The sequence below is a fragment of the Lepus europaeus genome, chromosome 10, assembly GCF_033115175.1.
Source record: "Lepus europaeus isolate LE1 chromosome 10, mLepTim1.pri, whole genome shotgun sequence".
In the NCBI taxonomy this organism is placed as follows: Eukaryota; Metazoa; Chordata; class Mammalia; order Lagomorpha; family Leporidae; genus Lepus; species Lepus europaeus.
The window spans coordinates 88,983,249-89,005,331 of NC_084836.1; the positions used below are offsets into that span (position 1 = coordinate 88,983,249).

The following is a 22,083-nucleotide window of genomic DNA, read 5'->3' on the forward strand; positions in this document are numbered from 1 at the left end:
TGGGAGACCCAGAAGCTGCTCCTGGCTTCGGATCAGCTCAGCTCAGCTCTGGCGTAGCGGTCATTTGGGGAGTGATGAAAAGAGCAGATGGAAGACCTCTCTCTCTCTCTATAACTCTGTCTTTCAAATAAATAAAATAAATCTTAAAAAAAAAAAAGAAAGAAAGAAATGCGGTCCAAATGATTTGTAAGGGCATTTAAATTTTAACATTTCAGGTTTCTTTTCTATCAAGAATTTGGACCACAGACCACCAGAGAGATAGGAAGGTAACACTGCACTGACTTTGTGGGATCTGTGAAGACCCCTAAAATTGCCTAAACAATTATTTTTCTTGAAAGAGAAACGATCTTTCATTTGTCCTTTTGAATAATCCACAACTCAAAACACAACAAAATGTTATGAAAAATATCTGAATATGCAAAACAATAGTATTACTTTGCTTTCTGCTTTCATTTCTACAGTCTACTAAATACAAATTATGACTTCTATTCTCTCTTGATTAAAGGTAACTACTTACAACTTCATCTCTTGAGTCTATAACTTAGAAAATATCAGCCAATAGGCTGAAGGACAAAAAAGGACACCAGCCCAATATCTGTTGTTAAATTTTATCCCTAAAATTTCTTTCCAACTAGCATTCTAACACTTGTTTCTACAACTCCTAAATTTTATAGCTGTTTGAGACATGGTCATTCTGTCCAATGAGGTAAAAGGTCAAGAAGTCCATCAATCTCTGATTAAAGTATTCCAAAAACACAACATGCTGATCATGCATTGTATTACAACAGTGCCGGGCATACAATTTGAGCAAGGTTGGGAACCATGCTCAAAATGTTAGCTAAATGTGAACATCAGTTGATTTTACAGTTCCCAGAAAACGGAATCACTATTAACTATTTTCATTCAGTTTCACTAACAAAATTAACACAATTTAGGCTTAGATCATCTCTTTCACTGCTAGAAAGTCTGCCATCCAACCTGTTATTTATTTACATATATATTCAGTTTGAGGAGTTGAGTGAGGTCAGAATTGAAAGGGACCTTAGAAATCAACCCCTGTCTCATCTACAGATAAGGCTAGAGGGTGTATAAAGTGTAAGGTGTTTGTGAAAAGTTCACAGTTAAGTTGTGGAGCTCAGCCTGGACTAGAAGGCAAATCTGCTTGCCATGGTCTGTTTGTCACACTCTCATTTTTACCCAGTTACTACCCCACATTCTTAGAAAAAGCTCTACTTTTGTATGTCTAATCTACTGTCTCAGAAAAATGTATATGAACATACACAGGGTGTAGTGTGCAGGGGCACACTACAGGACAGAATGCTGAAAGGAAACTTTCTGAAAAGAAAAAGAGAGGAACTCTAACAGGAAAGAAAGCTGCTGCTCAAAAACAGAAGAGGCTCTTCAGGTAAAATGAAAGTCAAAAAACTAGCCATTCCTGGTTAACTCCAAATTCTAGGTCAACAACTAATAATGCCAGCAACTCCTGTTAAGCTTGCTCTAACTTCTTGTTTGGACTTGTACATGGTTTACTACAATATACCTAAAAAACTACAGCAGTGAGGTTAAATGAGGTTTAAGCCAGGTAATGTGGAACCACTTCCAAAAATGACAGAACCTAACAGAGGAAAGCACTTTAACCTGGTCAGTCATAATGAACTAATGTTTTGTTTTTGCCTATTTTTCCTTTTAATAACTAAGCAAAATTTATGCTTGTAATTTGGGAGGTACAAAAATAAGCTGCAAAATGTTGGCGGGCCCTAAAGATAGCAGCAGCTGCTGGAAAATAGACTATATGCTTTCTAAATTTGGAAATAAATACAGAGTCAAGCATTGGCAGCATGGCATAATGAAAAAAGCAGGAACCAAGAAGAGACCTTAAGATCGGTTACTTAGCATGAGTGAGCCTCATTTGTCTCTTCTGCTAAATGGGGCAATTATATCCAGCTCACCCCTCTCAGGTTTATTGCAATGGCAAGATTATATGTTTGTGAAAGCACTTGGATAAAAATTGAGAACACCCTAGAGTTAAGCACTACAGAGACAACTGTACCCAAAGCAGGAAACATAATTTGTGATGCAGTCATTCAAAACACAAAATCCCAAGATTAACAGGGCTACCTGTCCTTCCACTTTTCCCGGCTGCACAGCTACCAACATTTCATTCCATCTGCATGACTTGCTCTAATCCCACCGAGGGCCAAGCAGGTTTGAGTTGCTGGGAATCTTATTCGGATTTTGCAGATGAGGGTCAATGATCAAGATTTGCTTTGTGTATTTTGATCAGGTCCTCACTCAATGTTTGAATTCTGCAGCATTATTTCCAAAACTGCACTTAGAACCCACATTCCAGTTTGGGTGTCTACTGTGGGTTTCAAAGTTCCATGAGGCCACCTGTTGGCTGATGCCCTGTTGCACCTTGCTCTTGTGTCTGAAGCCACAAGAAGTTTGGCTAGAAACCAGGCAATGTCTACGCTAGCAATTCAATTTGACCTCTCAATTTAAATTCTAGTACCAAGGAGATGACTAAGATAAGCAATTTGGGTAAGGCATGTCTCAGTGCTGTCTAAAAGGCAGTTTCACTAAGTCACCTTCTTTTTACCACATATGAACTCCAATTAACCATGAATTGTATTGTATGTTTAGAACAAAACACCCGAAGTTTGAATGTGACAGTTCTCAGAAGGTAGGAAAATGATTCCTTACAATTATTTGAATATGGGATTTAACAAGATATTTGATGCTTACAGCTCTGAAACATACTGTGTCTCAGTGTGCACTCTGGAACACTGAGCAACTCATATACATCCCAAATTATCCTCTTTTATACGCTAAAGTTATCTTGAAAAGGAGTAAAATCTATCGTGTGATACTCTAAAGATGACTATTTAAAGGAATACAACTAAAACTATTTTATAAAGTTTAAGATATTTTGATTAAAAAATGTAGTAACTGCTTTTACATACTTCAGATGATTTCATTCTGTTTTCTCATGTCTAAGTGCTGACTACAACATAATCTCATCTTTTCCCATTCTCGATTTCTAGGATTTAAAATTTTAAATATTTGTCAGAAATAATTTAGTTGACATACTTTTCTTTGCATTTTGTGATTATGACCAATACCCATCTAAAACTCTACATGTAAAGACACATATCACATTTTACTGATTGTAAGATTTATTTCCCCTCCCTCATTTTAACATTTATGAAATTGGGTTGTATCCTGTACTTGATGGTACCTCATTAATTTCACTATTAGGTATTTTTCCCTTTCTTAGTGGTACATAAAATAATGGCATGTTACCATACATATAAATATGTATACCATACATATAAATAAGATATATACAAATAAGATATAATGTATATATATGTACATATATTTGTATATATGTATACAAATAAGATATAATTCAACAAAAAGAAAGCAATCTCTTCTTTAGGTTGGTTAATTATTCTCTTAACTAGGAAAGAAGATGGCTCAGAATTCTGGCAGAACTACATTGAAATAATTGAGTTTTCATCAGTCATTTGATAACGTACAACATCACAATTCTCAATTGAGACTGCTACTGTGACAATGATTGGTATGGTAGAAAATCTTATTAGAAATCTCAAAATGAGAGCTTAGTTCCAAAAATGGTAAGAATTCCATCATTAATACTTTTCTAATACTTCGTCATGGCATACTATTACACATATATACATGGACCAGACTAGAAGTCTGTAACGCTCTGGGTAATATTTACTAAAAATATTTATTAATCTAAGAGTAACACCACTTTATATATAGGGTAAATCTGGTGCTAAATGCTCCTTAGAAATAACTGTTTACTTTCAAGCAAATACAATCTATATTAAGATGTTAGTTTAACAGGGACAAATATTATCAATATTACATGATCCTGTTTGTGTGTGTCTGTGTGTACATGTACTTGAAAACAGTTAATTCACACAAATGTGAAATCACGGCTATTAGTTCTTTTCTGAAAAGGCCTGAAAGGAAGCTATTCTAATGCAACAGTGGACTTCAACAGAACAACCTCGCCCAACCATTGCTGTGGTTTTCTCCAGGCAATCCATTGAATTTAGATGACAGAGGAGGAAAATACCATTATGCTGGTCAAAGAAAAAATATATTTCTAAATATACATATGTATACACACACACACACACACACATAAAACTTTGGTTGGTGGTATCTTCTTTTTCTGGTACTAGCATGATAATCACCAAGAGTATCTCCATAATCAGATCACCAAAATCCAAAGCCCTTCTCATTTATATACTTAATCTCAATTAAATACTTAGTCAAAGAACATCTTACTCTATTTAGGTAAATCACCCTTTAAGAATGAATGCATAGAATTTTTTTTTTTTTTTAGGAATCCAACCCCTAAACCAACAGATAATCTGTATCAGTCCTGATTATAAGTGAAGCGTCAGAGTGTCACAGTCAAATTTCTCCAATATCCAGAACTCTTAGTGAAAACCTGTACAAGAAATTGAAAAAAAAAAAAAATCCAAATACAGATAGGTGCCACACTCTCAGTCACCCAAGGATGATTAGAAATAAATGTTGCTTTTCTATCCTTCAATTTACAACCTCCCTCTCCACCACCAAAACAACTGAATGATATATACTGCCTTGGATATTAAATTATTCTCACGACAGAATGAACAGGAAAGATTTAGGAAAGGCAAGGCCAGAAAAAAAAAAAAAAAACTTTCCAAACTCACTTTGTTTATTTTAGCAAAACTACATAGGAAAGACCAATCACAATTTTATATTTTAACTATCCTACACACATCCACAATGATCTCAATTAACACTCAATGAAACACCTTCCTCCATTTTACCTTATATGTGAATAGAATAAAATATAGTTATTCCAGGCAAACAATACAAGATCTAAAACTAAGGGGTCTGCTATCCTAAGCAAAGTCTCAGAAATTCTACTGTGGGAAAACACAAACATCCAAGCAGTCATAAGGCCCCTTCTCGTTCAATTTCTAACTTCTTCACTACCACATGAAAATGAAAAAGGTAGTCACACTTCTAAAATAAGTAACATATAAAAAATTCAAGTAGAATTAGAACCCTGTGACATAAAGTTATTATAGAAACAAGTTTCTGGGGGCCAGCATCGTGGCGTAGTAGGTTAATCCTCCCCCTGTGGCGCCAGCATCCCATATGGGTGCCGGTTCTAGTCCTGGCTGCTCCTCTTCCAATCCAGCTCTCTGCTGTGGCCTGGGAAAGCAGTAGATGATGGCACAACCCCTTGGGCCCTGCACCCACAAGAGAGACCAGGAAGAAGCTCCTGGCTCCTGGCTTCGGATCGACGTAGATCCAGCCATTGCAGCCATTTGGGGAGTGAACCAACGGAAGGAAGACCTTTCTCTCTCTCTCCTTCTCACTGTCTGTAACTCTACCTCTCAAATAAATAAATAAAATCTCTAAAAAAAAGAAAAAAGAAACAAGTTTCTGGCAAAAACGCAAAGTAAAATCCGTTGTTTTTAAGTTCAAATTTAAAAATGGTTTATGCTACTGTTAATTGGCTTTAAGTACACAATTCCCTGTAAATATTGTTGTGAAGGGCCCAATATAAAGGCACAGTGCACCAAAAATGTTGTCAATCTTAACTTAATCAACACCAAGTAACATTTAGAAACGCCCTCTATTTGCTACAGGAAATAATAATTTGGCACTGATAAAGTATCCCTTTGTTGCTTCCATTTCTCATGCTGTTGTAATCAGAATAAAAGTAGAGGAGGTTCTATATTTAGCTTGATCTCATGTGTCAAGACTAAGAAAACAGGGTTATTTCAGAAATTCTAATAATATATTTAGCAAGTGTTTTTTTTTTTTTAAATAAAGAGTGACTATCCAAATAGGTCAGTGACTGAACTGTCCAAAGGTACAGAATAATCTAACTGTTCATAACATACTGCTCAAGTAAGTTTCACTTAGAAAGTCAGGACTACTCACAGAAATATATTCTTAAATTTGGGATTTTCCATCTCTGTATCACATGACGATAGGCAAACAACATTTATGTGTGGACCTTAATTATAATAAGCAGACTAAAAACATTAAAGTCAAAATACATCTTCAAAGAGTAGCAACTCAATCATTAGTTAACTTTTTTTTAATAACACATAGAGAAACAAAATAACACAAAGAGAAGCAATCATTTCACCAATATTAATATCTACATGGATTCACATAGATATGATAACTGGAAGACCAAGGAAGAAGTTTCTGAAAATGATCAAAATTTATATCTGAGTCAGGTGTGTATAAGGATTTCACTAGCCCGCTGTGGGGATGCCACGATCCACTAGGAATTCATAAGGGAGACCTGGTTGACTGAAGCATTTGTTTAAAGTAACATCCTCTTGTAAAATGTAAAATATAACATCACAAAGGAGATGAAAAGAGGTATTAAGTAACACATGGCGAAATCTTAACTACACCCTGGGATCCTCTAGGAAAGAGGCTATCATGTGAATTCAGGATGGTTTTTCTACATGCAGAGGAATGCAGATCAACCATCTCTCCAGGAAGAAGAGAAACTGTCTCAATTTTTCTCAGTGAGAGGAAGCTGCAGGGCTTGCTATGAGTGAGGAATATCTATTACCTGGATGTGCCTCAACTTAACTCTTTTGATATGTTTCTTCATTCACCCATCCTGTCTACAAGACTATTCCCACATTACCACAGGGTTCACTGATTTCTGCCATTTTCAATGCCCTTTCTTCTCTACAATCCTGTCCATCAAAAGCCTACCCATCCTTCAAGATATAGCCCAGAGTTCCCTTCAGCAGGTCCTAGCGCTTCCAGCCTCTACGTGCTCAATTGCAGTACTTGCTCACATGCTTATCTGGCATTATGTTGCCTGATTACAGTGTGCATTCTCTGAGGACTACATCTTGTTTCTCCAATAAGATCTAACAATGCCACACCCACACACCTGGCTTTCCATGGTTACGTAAAAGGCAGATTCAAGCCCAATACTTACAAGTCCAATTAGCACTCTAGATCGCATTTATGGAGTGCAACTGGTCCTGGAATAAAGGAGTCAGCGACCAAGGTCCACAATATTTCTAATTGTCTCAGATACAAGCTTAGACCAGGTACAGTAGCAAAAACTCTATACACCTATTAAATGTGCCCCCGGGCTCTACTGAACATGTCTAAGCACAAAAGTAATAGCATAATACATTTATCTTGCAGTTAATCCAAATGAAAATACTGAAGCTCAACTTAACAGCAAGTTTCTACATGCACTCAAAGTAAGATTTTGCTTCATCAGAACTCTAAAATTTAATCTAATGTAGATAATTCACAGAGAAGTGTGGGTTAACTAGGAACAAGGATCAGTTAACAGGACAAAGCTGCCTTTATCAACCAGCCTCACTTAATTCATGGCCTGGCATATTTATTTATAACGTCAATAGAGAATTTCAGTGATTTAATGAACTAGAACGGATGATAAATTCTCAGTAATTCAAAGGGAAGGAGGTAAGCAGTCACATGAATAACCCAAAAAAATGGATAATTCAGATTTTTTTATGTAGCTCTGAAATGCATTTCATCTAAACTTGACACTGAATCAATGAATTTCTACTACATTAGACACACCCAGTCTTCAAACAAAGTAATGAAACAGGGCTGTGTGTACATGCAGTTAAAAAACACAAGCCTGCCCCACAAACAAACCACAGAGCTAGGCTGGGCAACGTCACATTTTCAAAGTCCTGTAGAACAAGAGCACCAGTAGGAAAGTAGACAGATGTGTGTGTCTCTGTGTCTCCATTCAGTAAGATCCAGATTATGAATGAATCAGGTATGTGTTTTCAGAAAATAAGGAATTCTCAACTTTTATCCAAATATCCCCTCACAGTAATGGAGCTGGTAGTACCTGCAGTGGAATGGAATACTGCAGCCACAGCTGGAAAGTTTCTTGCTGGGCCGGTGTGTTTATGAAAGCAAGTTTACACCCTCAGCCATGATTTTAAGAATTATTAGCAGTGCTGAAAACAAAACCTTTTATTTATTTATTTATTTATTTAGACAGGCAGAGTGGACAGTGAGAGAGAGAGAGAGAGGCAGAGAAAGGTCTTCCTTTACCATTGGTTCACCCTCCAATGGCCGCTGTGGCCGGTGCACGGCGCTGATCCGAAGCCAGGAGCCAGGTGCTTCCTCCTGGTCTCCCATGGGGTGCAGGGCCCAAGCACTTGGGCCATCCTCCACTGCACTCCCTGGCCACAGCAGAGAGCTGGACTGGAAGAGGGGCAACCGGGACAGAATCTGGCGCCCCGACCGGGACTAGAACCTGGGGTGCCAGCGCCACAAGGCGGAGGATTAGCCTATTGAGCCGCGGCACCGGCTGAAAACAAAAACTTTTAAAAATCAGTTTGAGCTTTGTGTTAGCCAATTTAAAAAAAAAAAAAAAAAAAACTGAATTTTTGAAAAAAAGAAAGAATTCAACTGGTTATAAAAGTGTACTTCTAGGAAGGTAGGATGAATTAAATACATGATTCAAAAGTATTAAGCTATTCTGAATTGCAGTAGTTAAGAAAGTATTTGCAGTAAGCACAAATGACTGAATCCCTTTGCAACCTCCCAGAGAAATCTGGCAGTGATGATGCAAAACCAAAAAATCCTCCCAGGAGGGGTCATTTGCTCCAAACAGGAAAGATAGGGTTTTCTCCAGGAGCTCCAAAAATGGAAGGTTTGGTCTACAGCCTGACTTCGTGACTTGCTTTCCATGACTGATATTCTTAGTTTTTAAACCAACTGAAGGTCAGTCACCCCATGGACCCTGAGCAACTCAAAGGAACACCCACTGAAGGACCAGTCTAATCACCTTATCTTCTCCATTCCTCCCCATCCACACCTGGATGATGAGGATTTAGGCACAACCTTGGAGCGCTCTGGGGGGATGCAGATTAACTACCATGAATTCCTTTGCTACAATCAATGCATTGCTTCATGGGGATTCTGAAAGATGCAGTAAAAATTTTGACTTTGTTAAACCTCAACCCTTGGGTACACACCTTTTTTAATATTCTGTATCATGAAATGGGAGGTACCCATAAAGCACTTCTGATGAAACTGAAACAGAATGGTTACCTTGAGGAAAGAAAGACTTGTGCAATTGTGTTATAAGACAAACCAGACGCCTTTTTTTCTTGAAACATCACTGTTATCTGAGAGAATAAGCATAGTAGCTATTCGGACTTAGGTATTTGGCAGCATTTTCTCAAAAATGAATGAAGTGATCCTGTCACTTTCAAGAAAAATTGACTATTTATTGCTGATGATAAAAGTCATGACTTTAAGCAAAAATTAGAATCCTGGAAACTTTGATTACACCACTATGAGCCTGACAGCTTCCCAAAAGACTATACTGATGAGAGCAGTGATATTAAATGAACGTGAATTTTTGATAGCAAACAATGAAATGTGTCAGCCTTTGAAAGATCTGTATAGTTCAGTGACTCCATGTTTTCTAATAATGCAATTATGGTGCAAAATCATGCATGTTACTGACAAAAGATCTATCCAAACACAAGTTAGACCAACAGATTATACTATAACAGAGGCACAAAAAGTTCATTAATATGACTTTAGATTCCATGTGGCAATCAGCTTGTAAGAAACTAACAGGATCCAATTTTGGTATCGAACATCCACAAGTATCTTTTTTTATTTTTTTTACTTTTTTTGACAGGCACCGTTGGTTCACCCCCGAATGGCCGCTGCAGCCGGCGCACTGCGGCCAGCGCACCACGCTGATCCGAAGCCAGGAGCCAGGTGCTTCCTCCTGGTCTCCCATGCGGGTGCAGGGCCCAAGCACTCCTGGGCCATAGCAGAGAGCTGGACTGGAAGAGGGGCAACTGGGACAGAATCTGGTGCCCCGACCGGGACTAGAACCCGGTGTGCTGGCGCCACAGGCGGAGGATTAGCCTATTGAGCCGCGGTGCCGGATAAGAGTTTGAATCTTATGTTAAGCATTAGAATCAGCCTTTAGAGGTTATTTACAACAATTCTTAAACTATACATGATCTGAGCCATACCTGTTTTTTTCTCTAAAAAAATCAATTCTCAGAGTTAATTCTCAACTTTTGCTACAAAATATTAATATGCACATTGTAGAAAGAATGGAGAACAAGAGAAACATGACAATCTGCCACAAAAATGAATAGCGGTCAAGGAGATAATAGTCTGTTCTATGACTCTGTTTGGCATCTTGGCATTGCCTCAACCTCAGAAAATTTACAGAATGTAAGGTGCAAGGTCATAGTAATTGACATCTTTGAAGGCTTTAAGAAAAATTAAAACGAGCTTTCAGTTCACAACTGTCCTAGAAACTTCACATAAGCCAACAAGAAACAAGTATCTCTGAAAATTCATTTTCTCCTGTGTCACATTTCCTTAGAATCAGAAGTAGCAACCCTCTGTCTCCCCAAAGATGGATGCCAATGTTTAAAGGAATTTATTGTTCACGTTTTTCCTTTTATTTAAAGACATAAATTGTGCAGAAACTGCCTTCCCCCAAAATGCCATTATAATATCTACTTAAATACTGTATCTATATGGTAATATACAATACCAAAACTTTCCTATTTGCTAAGCAGAAGACAATGGTTTGTTGGAAATAAATTTGGGTTAAGATTTTTACAGAAGTCTAAAGGAAATATTTACTCCACCAGCAATAACTTTTTAAATGAAAATAGTCAACTACAAGAGTACAAGAGAGCTGGTAGCCAAACAATTCCTTGGCTTCTTTCTTAAAAAGATTTTAGAAGCTGAGCATTTTAGTAGGATTTTGATCCTCATACCTCACACCCAATAACTGTGCTTCATACAAAGACTGTAAGATCAAAATATGGGTTGTCCCAATCTTGACCATCTCCTTTTCCTATAAGCCAACCCAAACACCATTATATATTGACATCCCTAACCCTCACCTATCCAGTCAAGTACAACACTGCCTAGTAATGATTTTGAGTACATGCAAGAAGTTTTGGGCTAGCCAAGAGTTCAAGATCAACTTCTGGCATTTTTGAGACTTCACTAATAAAGTAATTCGAAATTTCAAGTAAGCATAGGCTTATCCCACCCATGGGTCCTACAGAAATACTTATCGAATGGTATTAACTAGAAAATTCACTGTAGCAAATAAGTTATACAGCAATATGAAGCACATGCTGAAATAACTGACCAGGATGACAGAGTATAGAGTCGGCCAAGTCACTGACAGTGACTGCCCAAGATCAGGAGCAACTACACATGTGCACTCTCCCTCTGCTACTGGCCACATTTGGAGGGCAGCCAACTCGCCAACAGAAGGGCTCTGGCTTCAAGCACTTATATAACCCCATCTCCCAAGACCACAGAAGAGGGTGAGAGTTGAGGGAAGAAAACAACAGAAAGGGAGGGAACACTCTAGGATATACCTACCCCCACCCCCAAACCCTGCCACCTCTACAAAGAATGAGGGCAAAGTGCTGTCCAAGAAAAAGTAATGGCTAAGGACAGTTGTCTAAAGCCTGAACCTGCAAACTGTGCAGAAGGTGGTGTTTGTGGGTAGTGGGTAGCTTCTCACCATTTTTAACTTGGCATAAAATTATTTTGGAAAGAGTTCCTGGTTGTAACTCCAGTTAAGGACTGTATCAATTTCCAGGCTCTCTAGGAATGTAGATCATTCTCCAATAACACATTAAGTGCAGGTTCACTTTATTACACATGAATTTTCATTCCATTTTCCATGAACAAAGGTACAAACATAGGTGATGATCTGTATTAGAAGTCCTTTTCTATTCAGAGAGACTTAAAATATAATAGTATCTGAGTGTCTCAGCATAGGGTGTGTATGTTTGCTGGTGCTGAGTAGGCAAGACCACTATCTCCAAAAAAAACTGGATGAGGAGGAGAATTGAATGGTAATTAACAAAATAAACACAAAAATCTTAAAAAAAAAAAAAAAACAGCAAATACAGGGATCTCTAAACCAAGCATGAAACTACAACAAGTTATGTTTTTAACTCAGCTATCCATTAACTTACACTAAGGGAAAGAGATTTATCATCAGAAAGGTAGGTAGGTCTTTCTATTTAGTCTTGGCCTGTAGTACTGAATACATAACATTCAATATAAAAAAAAGCTGTAGCAATGTTATTTTCAAAAGAATGAGTCTTTACATTTACAAAACCAGATCTAGTCTAGGCTTCAAAGGGAAGGCAAATTCATCAAGAAAATGCATTCAAAACAATGATACTAGTGCAACTTAACTTTCTTAAGATGGCAATAATGGTTAAAATGTTTATACCCTCTAATTGGATAAGGATATTGCTCTTGCTCACACACTATTTTTTTTAACTTTTATTTAATGAATATAAATTTCCAAGGTATAGCTTATGGATTACAATGACTTTCCCCCCATAACTTCCCTCCCACCTGCAAACCTCCCCTTTCCTGCTCCCTCTCCCCTTCCATTCACATCAAGATTCATTTTCAATTCTCTTTATATACAGAAGATCAGTTTAGTATATATTAAGTAAAGATTTCAACAGTTTGCACCCACATAGAAACACAAAGTGAAAAATACTGTTTGAGTACTAGTTATAGCATTAAATCACAATGTACAGCACATTAAGGACAGAGATCCTACATGAGGAGTAAGTGCACAGTGACTCCTGTTGTTGACTTAACAAATTGACACTCTTGTTTATGGCATCAGTAATCACCCTAGGCTCTTGTCATGAGTTGCCAAAGCTATGGAAGGCTCATACACTATTAAAGCAGAGCTACAATGTACATAAGGAATTAGATACAGCTTAAGAATATAAACAGAATTGGGCCAGCGCCGCGGCTCACTAGGCTAATCCTCAGCCTGCAGCACCATCACACCGGGTTCTAGTCCCGGTCGAGGCGCCGGATTCTGTCCCGGTCGCCCCTCTTCCAGTCCAACTCTCTGCTGTGGCCCAGGAGTGCAGTGGAGGATGGCCCAAGTGCATGGGCCCTGCACCCTCATGGGAGACCAGGAGGAAGTACCTGGCTCCTGGCTTCGGGTCAGCGTGGTACGCCGGCCGCAGTGGCCATTGGAGGGTGAACCAATGGTAAAGGAAGACCTTTCTCTCTGTCTCTCTCACTATACACTCTGCCTGTCAGAAAAAAAAAAAAAAAAAGAAGAAGAATATAAACAGAATTGAAGAAAAATTTCAGTTTTGTGTATAAGTAGCAGCTATTAAGTTCACAAATTTCTAAAAATACATACATCATGCTTTCATTTATTGTCTGTCCTTTACTTGTGTAAGCAATCTCTAAAATGACCTTTTTTCTTGTATATGGCTTTATTTATTTGCACTGCAACTTCAACAGTACAAATCATTTAAGTATTTCTTGCTCCATTAAAAATAAGAGAAGGAATGACAATCTGATATTTATGAAATAACCTTAGATCTAAAGAACACAAAAGACAAAAGCTTTGTAAGTAAAATTTCAAAATATGTGATATAATGACTGCTGCAGGGGTGACTGCAATGTCTAGGAAAATGAAGGCAGAGGATTGTGATTCTTCAATTTTATGGATTTAGTATCATGTTCAGTTAAACACTTTTCTGTGGTTCTGAAGGATTTCAAAATCACCTTATAGGAGAATACATTTCAGCTAGAACCTCGGAGAAAAAACACTTAAAAGGTACAGGAAAGAGTCAAGATAGAATCAGAAAGAGGGAAGAAAATGTTTTCCCTTTAAGAGACAAATACTTGTAGACTGCTTAAAGAATAAGCCATAGTAACAGTTCATTACTGGTACTTACCAGGGAACTCAGACATGTTCTGAAAAGCCCACAGGCAATACCACTGTCTATCCTTGGTTAAGAACTGAAATCCAAAAAGAGCAAACTCTGGGCTGGCGTCGTGGCATAGTGGGCGAAGCCTCTGACTGCAGCGCTGGCATCCCATGTGGGAGTCCCAGCTGCTCCTCTTTCCATCCAGCTCTCTGCTATGGCCTGGGAAAGCAGTAGAAGATGGCCCAACTGCTTGGGCCCCTGCACCTGCGTGGGAGATCAGGAAAAGCTCCTGGCTTCAGAGAGGCCCTGATCCAGGGAGTAAACCAGCAGATGGAAGCTCGCTCTTTCGATCTCTCTCCATCTCTCTGGATCGCACCTGATCGCTCGCTCGCTCTCTCCCTCCCTCCCTACTTCCCTTCCTCTCTTTAGCTCTGCCTTTCAAATAAATAAAATCTTAAAAAAAAAAAAAAAAGCTTAAAAAAAAAAAAAAAAAAAAAAAGAACAAACTCCAGACTACAATTCACATTATTAAGATGTTAGCAGGGTAGGTAAGGATGCTTTTTTGACAGCTGAGAGTTTCTACACAGTAGCACAGTTCAGTATTTTACAGACAGTGGTGCCCTACTTAATTCCCATCACCACTCAATATTAGTATCTCCCCTGTAAGTCAGACATATTCTGGAACTCCCCCCTTGCTGGTGGGATGCTAAATCCGTGTTGAATTCACAAATGCTGAAGGACAGTTTTATGAAAAGTTTACTGAAAAACAAATGGGAGAAGGCAGACTATATTCATTCATTGAAAAATACTGAGAGCCTTCTATATCTTAGCCACTTGGGACATATTAATGAACATGAAACATTTATCAACATGGAACTTACAGTCTAGGAGGGATAGTGGAGACAGGCAAGTCACAAAAATATAAAATTAGGGGCCAGCTCACTTAGTTAGTGAGCTAATCCTCCGCCTGCAGCGCCGGCATCCAATATGAGCACCGGGTTCTAGTCCTGGTTGGTCCTCTTCCAGTCCAGCTCTCTGCTGTGGCCCGGGAAGGCAGTGGAGGATGGCCCAAGTGCTTGGGCCCCTGCACCCGCATGGGAAACCAGGAGGAAGCACCTGGCTCCTGGCTCCGAATCGGCATAGCTCCGGCCGTAGCAGCCATTTGGGGGGTGAACCAACAGAAGGAAGACCTTTCTCTCTGTCTCTCTCACTAACTCTGTCAAATAAAAAAATTATAAAAAATATAAAATTAATATATAGCAATTTAGAAGGTAATAGATGATATGGAGCCTTGCTAAAAAATAACTAAACTGCAGATGGTAACAGGCATTTGGTGTGGAGAAACAGTAGCACACTGCAAGGAGGACACAGGGTGCAGCTGCAATTGTAAATAAGGCAGACGTCACTGACAGTGATAATATAGTGAATATCTGAAGGAAGTGAGGGAGTTAGCCATGGATATCTCTGTGTGGTGGGGGTAGGTGAATCATTATAAGGAAGCTGGCCTTTATTCTGAGCAACATGGGTAGCCACTGAAGACTTTTAGTATAATCTGACATATCTGTGAAAGATCACTCTTGCTGCCATTATGATAACAAAAAGAAGTCAAGGAAGGAAAAAGGAGACCAACTGTTTGTTAGGTCATTGCAGTAATCCATGGAAGAAATACTGGCGATCTGGACAGACTTTAGTAGTAGAGGTGGAAAAAGTGTCTGGGTGTATTCTGAAGGCAGAATTCTGGATACATTTTGAGGACAAAGCAGCAGAATCTGCTGACAACCTAGATGTGGAGAAGGAGAGAAAGGAAGAAAAATAACTCCATGTTTTTTGACATAAACAATCTGGAAAACAGGGCAGGAAGCTTGCAGAGGAAGACCTGAAACTAAGTTTTGTTCCTGTTAATATTGAATTGTCTTTTATACATTTAAGTGACAAAACCAAAAAATTAATTGGAGCTGTTTATACTGGAAATACATATTTGGGAGTCTTAGGTAACTACATCATATTTTATTAGCCTTGGGACTATTTGTGACAAGAGACTAGTAGGAATTAAGATTTGTTGCACTCCAAATAAACAAGTCAGTAAGAAATCTAGGACTAAACAACTGAAAAAAAGAGACCAGTGGGCCAGTGATATGAAAGGAAAGGCAGTAGAGTATGATATCCTCAAAAAGTGATTGCCAACTTGAAATATTGTGAAAAAAAAAAATCCTAGTGACTCTCTCACCATACTCAAGAAGACATAATTAGGCATTGAATAGTATTATCTTCTGATGAATTCAATTTGTTTTTCTAAACAATTATCCATGAGTAAGACTTTGATCTAATTTGATATTTGAGACTCAAATCAGACCTGTTAAGAAGTAACAGTGCTAACCTGCAGATGTTAAGTCATTTGCTAATACCCTATTCCCTTCCCTTCTCAAAAAAAAAAAAAAGCTCTAGGTAAATTGGAAATAAAAGGACATATTTCCTTTGACCTGATGAGGAATTATAATAAGCCAAAAACCAATATTGTACTACTCTTTTTCTTATTAAAATAAACATGATTTTGCACATTATTGCCATTATTATTTGATAATGTTCAGAAGCATTTTATAACATTCCGGAATGCTAAGTCTAGTGTAACAACCTGCCATAAAACCAAATAAAAAGTATAATTATGTGAAAGAGGTATCTTCAACTGATTATATACTTAAGAAACTCAAGAGAATAAACAGAAAAACTCTTAGAATTATAGGCAGCTGTAAAATAAACAGAAAAAAATCAACAACCACCTTACACCAGCCATAGCCAATTTGAAGAATCTATCACAAAAGCAACAAAGACATAAATACCTAAGGACCCTAACAAGAAATGAGGAAATGAAGAAAACAAAACTGCTGTGAGAGATAAAAGGTCTGAATAATCTTTCATGTCCCTTAATAGAAACACACTCTACAGATGGCAGTCCTAGGCAAAGAGATAAAATGCAACATGATCTGAGATGTTTTAGTTCTAAGGATTCCTCTTTGGAGCTTTCCAGAATAAGATGGCAGATTGAACATGCACATCCAATTACATCCTTTTTCTAAGCTCCACTAAATGATACATCTCTTAGAGACCAAAGGACTTAAAAGAAATATAGTGGAAACTACAATAAAACCATGAAAGTAGAAAGCAGATGGACAAGTGGAAACTGTCCTAGCTGACCTGAGAGTAAACAGCACACCAGCAAGAGGAAAGCCAAGACCAAGCACAGGAAGCTTCTCAGAAGTGACACTACACAAAGAGGATGCTGAGACCCCAGCCAGATGAACACTAGGAAGAGTGCAGGGCTTTCCTGAGTGCAGGACCCTAGAAGATACATGTTCCTGAGTGCAAAAACAATGACCTTACAGATGGAGAAACAACAGTCTCTAGTGCACCACTGGGAGGGAGACTAAGGCTGGAGACATGCGAGGCCACTTATTTTACAATAAGCCTCTTAACACTTTTAAAATAGCACGCATGTATTAAGGTAAACACAATGTTCATTATCTGTGGGTGGTGTTTTGGTTCAGTAGGTTACATTACCGTTTGGGACCCAGCATCCCACACTATTGTGCCTAGAGTCCCCAGGTACTGGAGCTTCCAACCAAGCTTTCTGCTACAGGGCATCAGAGGCAGCCAATGAGGGCTGGGGTCCCTGCCACCCATGTGGGAGACCAGGATGCAATTTCCAGCTCTGGGTTTGTTGGGTGCCTTTATGGAGTGAACCAGTCCATTAATCATAAATCTCTCCAAACCCTCTGCACATCTCTGTCACACTACTTTCCAAATAAAATAAGAATCTTTAAAGATAATATTCATAATCTGAAAGGACAGATGAATAGGAGCAGGGTTCTGTTAGGGTTCTTCTTATGTGTGTGTGTGTATTTTAAAAGAATAATGTGACTTGTTCTACCAGATACTTTTGCAAATTCTAAATTTATAATTTAAAAGATTTGGCATTAAAATTAGAGATTAACAAATAAATGAGTAAGGCCTAAAACAAAAACACACTAAAGCCAGTAGAAAGGATGGCTGTTTAACAAATGTTGCTGGTAGAATTAGCTAATTCGAGGGGAGCAAGAGGACAGGAGAACATATAAAATCAATTCATACCCATGTACAATTACAGAATTAAATGTAAAAGATCTAACACTTGTTTATTTCTGATTCTTTTTTTATTTTATTGACTTACCTCTGAGCTTTCCAAGCATGCAGGTTTACAAGGAAAAACCATGAAGGACAAGAAAGAAACCTGACAATACAAATATGACACTTTTTGTTGCTTGTGAAATATTACACAGTGAATTGAAAAGCAAATAATGAGACATGGGGAGGGAAAAAAAAAAAAAAAAACAACTACAAGTGGGCAAAGTACCAGAAGAGAAAATCTCAAAAGGAAAAACAAATTATTAATTTCACTGCTTACAAAAATATGAATTCAAATCAAATTACATTTCTATAGACAACCGGTTAAAACCAAACACTGTGGTACTGACACACTGGGATGAGACCAGAATGTGACATGGAAAAAGCAACTTGGCCAAAAGCCTGAGAGTCATAAAAGAGTTCACCTCTGTCCCAGGAAACTCTTCTGCTATAAAACCAGCCTAAGCAAGTCGGAGCTAAGTAGACCTTCAGAGCAGGGCATTTACCTCAGCCCTGCCTGTGTCTGCTCTTACTTACTGAGCCTATCTCCCCAGCAAGGCTCTGATCACCTTCCTTTATATAGCTCATTCCATCTCATCAAAACTCTACCCTTATACCAAGGAAGCACAACTAAAAAATTAGGTAACAATAGTCACTCAGGCAACAGCCAACCAGACACAGTGTAAAACTATGCAACTACTAAAAATATAAATACTTCAAACTAGAGAAAGCTAGTTACACTTAGGCATATCCATCATTCAAAGCCCACTTTCACAAGATTTAAGGGCAGAGGACACATCTGTGATGTAACATTAAGTATTTAAAAATTCAGGTGAAGATTACAATGCCAATTTTGTTTACATCTATGCAGACAAAAGAGGCTAAACTGAAGTACACAATCCAATTTTTTTTTTTTTTAATTTCTGAATGAAGTGTGTGTGATCTTTCTGTTATTTCTTTCAGGCATTCCCCAAATACCTACAACAGTAGGTATTTTTAACTTTTAAATGTTTCAAAACCATAGAAACTATGGTTACTTAATTTAGGGGGGGTCATATCAGTAACTGCACATTAATACATTTTCAATGGATGTGTTACTGACTAATCAAGTTCAAAGAGATACTAATTTGAGAAGGCATAACAGTAATATTAAATGTGTAGTGGGAAGAGGAAAGATCAGGTCAAAAGCCAATACCTCAGCAACACAACATCATTGCTCTAACCACAGCCACCCATCAAATGAGGGGTCTCCACCATTATGCCCTTGCCATGGTGAAATGCGGAAAATTAGCCTCACAGAATCTGCATAACAGCTTAGTTAGCAGTACTTTAACCAGCACATAAAACAAACGATATTAAGAGAAAACCAGTCCAATTCCCAACACTTTCAGAATCACTGGATTCCTAGAGGCATTCTGGAACTGACTTGGCAAAGTTCCAAAGGTTTCCAAAAAAACAAAATAAAAAGTCTAAATCACATAAATTATTTATTTCTGTTCTATTTTATTCAGAAGGTTTTTTTTGTTTTTGTTTGTTTGTTTGTTTTTAAGATTTATTTTAACAGTTTCTTGCAAGGCAAACTGGAATTCGATTGCTACAGATACTTTCTTTGAGCATACCGGAAGAAACTTTTTAAAACTGGTTTTTGGATGTGTGCACTGGAGTAAAGGAGAAATAGTGTAGATTACTAGCACTTTGCCTTTGTTATTCTAAAGCAGTAAGTTTAAAGTTTTGTAAACGAATTCCAGTTGAGCACTTTCTAGGAAGAAAACTTCAAAGCTAAGGCATTTTTTGCCACCAAAAGTTTCTGGCACCGTTGTAGGATTAATTCTTCTCAAGTTTCTTGAATACGTCCTAAGCCTTTAAAGGAATGTGATAGGATTCTTAGGTTTGTGTGTCGCAGAGGAAATTGTGTTTTTGATGTTTCCATGTCACTTTGTTAAAAGTTCTCAGCCTAAGGACTGGGGAAGAATTCGGGGAGAACCACACAGCCCTGAGCAGTTAGCAGCGCTGACATTGGATTCTGTAATTATCCTACCAAGAAAACCTGGAAGTGCTTACGTCGACCCTAACCTGCGCAGGGACAAGTGAAAAGCTAACTGGAAATCTTCACAAAAGGAAGAGTCCTCTATAGAAACCCCGGGTAGGAGGTCACGCCCACTTCCCCAGGGAGGACCCGTTGCTATGGGAACGCTGCGTAACCCTTTCGAAGCCGGGACCCTGCGTGCGGAGAGATCGCTCCAGAGGCTGGGGTCTGAGGAAACGCAGGAAGTCGAGGCAGGGTGAGGAGAAGCGACCAGCACCAGGCTGTAACGGGGAGGGAGAGGAGGCGCGCTCGGCATCCCCGACAGAAGCTCACAACATCACTGTACACAGTGGGTGCTACAGTCACGTTACGGCTCGCCAGAAGTTTGAACCAAGAGAGTCGCACCCCTCCCGCCCTGGTGGGAAACAAACCACCCATTGTGAGTTCCCGTCTGGGGAAAAGGTACCGGTTTCAACCCACCCGTCACAAACCGGACGCTGCTACTCCGTAAAACTAAAGTCCGGACTTTCTCCCACTAAACCAGCCGTTTCCAAACTCTGCAGCGCGTGGCAATCACCTGGTCTGGGACAAACTGCCCTGTGTTTTAACTGCAACGTGGGCAGGGTGAGTTGTAAAGCTCACCAGCGATCCTCCTGGGCGGCCAAGTTTGCGAACTATTGTGTTACAGGATCGGGCGCGGTGGCGGGCAGTATTTAAAACAGAAAAAAAAAAAAAAAAAAAAAAGCACAATTAACTCCCTTTGTCTTTTTAAAAACTATTTACAGCATCAGCCAGCTTTCTCTAAGCACCACCAGGACAATAGGTTGCTTGATAAATAGGAAACTCCAGCACAATTTAACAATACTTTTCTTTGAGATTTAAAAAAAAAAAAAAAGACCAGGCAGTACGAGCCTTTCCTTGCCTAGAGAGCACACACCTCTTGCACCAAAACACCAAACTTCTACATCAATTTTAAGAGCGAATGGACCACGAATGCCACTCTGCACTTCACGGGCAAGCTCCAGCACCGGCCAGAAACCGACCCCTGCAGTCGCCATGGGTCCCCCAAGCCTGGGGTGTCGGTCCCTGCAGCCCACAGCCCGGGACCCGCCCCCTGCCCAGGCCCTGCCAACGGCGCCTCCATAAAGTTACTTGGGGGAAGTTTGCTCCTTTGCCAACCGAGAACCTCCGGAGCGAGGGGCGCGGGGCGCGGCCCCCTCCACCTGCCGGCGCCAAGGCTGCCCTGGCCGCGCCCCCCCGGTCGGGACCTCTGCCACCACCAGGTCGCGCTCCCAGCGGGCGGCAGAAAGGCCCACCTGAGCCCGGACTGGCTGGCCGCGTCCCTCCTCAGGTCCCTCAGCGGCGGCCGGCCCTGACCCTCGGCCCGGGGCGCCCCACCTGGAGCCCCCTCAGGAAGCCCGCCCGCGAGGCCAGCCCCTCTCAAGGGCAGGTGGGAGGTCCCAGGACCTCCAGCATCCCCCGGCCCGAGGCCGGCCACACGCTCCCGGACCCCGACTCGACCCTGCCCTGTTCGGCCCCTCCGGCCGGTGGCCGGGCGAGCACCCCTGTCCGGGCGGTCCGGCGCTGCGCACGCGCAGAGACGCCGGCCCGCTCGCCCCGCGGCGCCCTCACTCACCGCCCGCGCTCCTCGTCGCCTGGGGCGCCGCCGCCACTCACCGCCTCGGCGCGGTGCCCGCTCCTCAGGCCCCGGCCCGGGCACTCGGGGATCCAGCGCCCGGCGGGCTCGGCGAGCACCCGCACGCAGGACACGCTCCGCGGGAGCGCGAGCGCGCGTCCGAGCGCCGGAGGGGGCGGGGCGGCGCGGGCAGCGCGCCCGGAGGCGCCCGCGGATACGGGGCATGCGCAGTGTCTTTTCCTTCCGTGGCTCTGAGTGGGCGGGGATCCTGGACCCGTGGGAGACTGGAAGGTGAATTCTCGCTTTCTGAGCGAAGGTGGAATCTTGCTTGCCGCGGGATTCTCGCTTCCTGAGCGGCACCCTCGCCCTTGTGCCACAACTGTAGTTCTCTTGTCTGAGTCGTCGGGTAGAGTGTTGAATAGATTCAGCACCTGTATTGTCAGGGCCACTGTGTGAGA

General features: G+C 40.4%; 1 protein-coding gene across 1 annotated transcript in view; it reads right to left on the reverse strand.

The window, feature by feature from the left end:
* Positions 1-21,733, reverse strand: part of BTBD3 (BTB domain containing 3) — a 35,586-nt gene extending 13,853 nt beyond the window's left edge. The window contains exon 1 of the mRNA XM_062203866.1: positions 21,667-21,733. The gene's annotated coding sequence lies outside the window, so the exon portion shown is untranslated. The remainder of the gene's footprint in view (positions 1-21,666) is intronic.
* Positions 21,734-22,083: the final 350 nt, after the last annotated feature.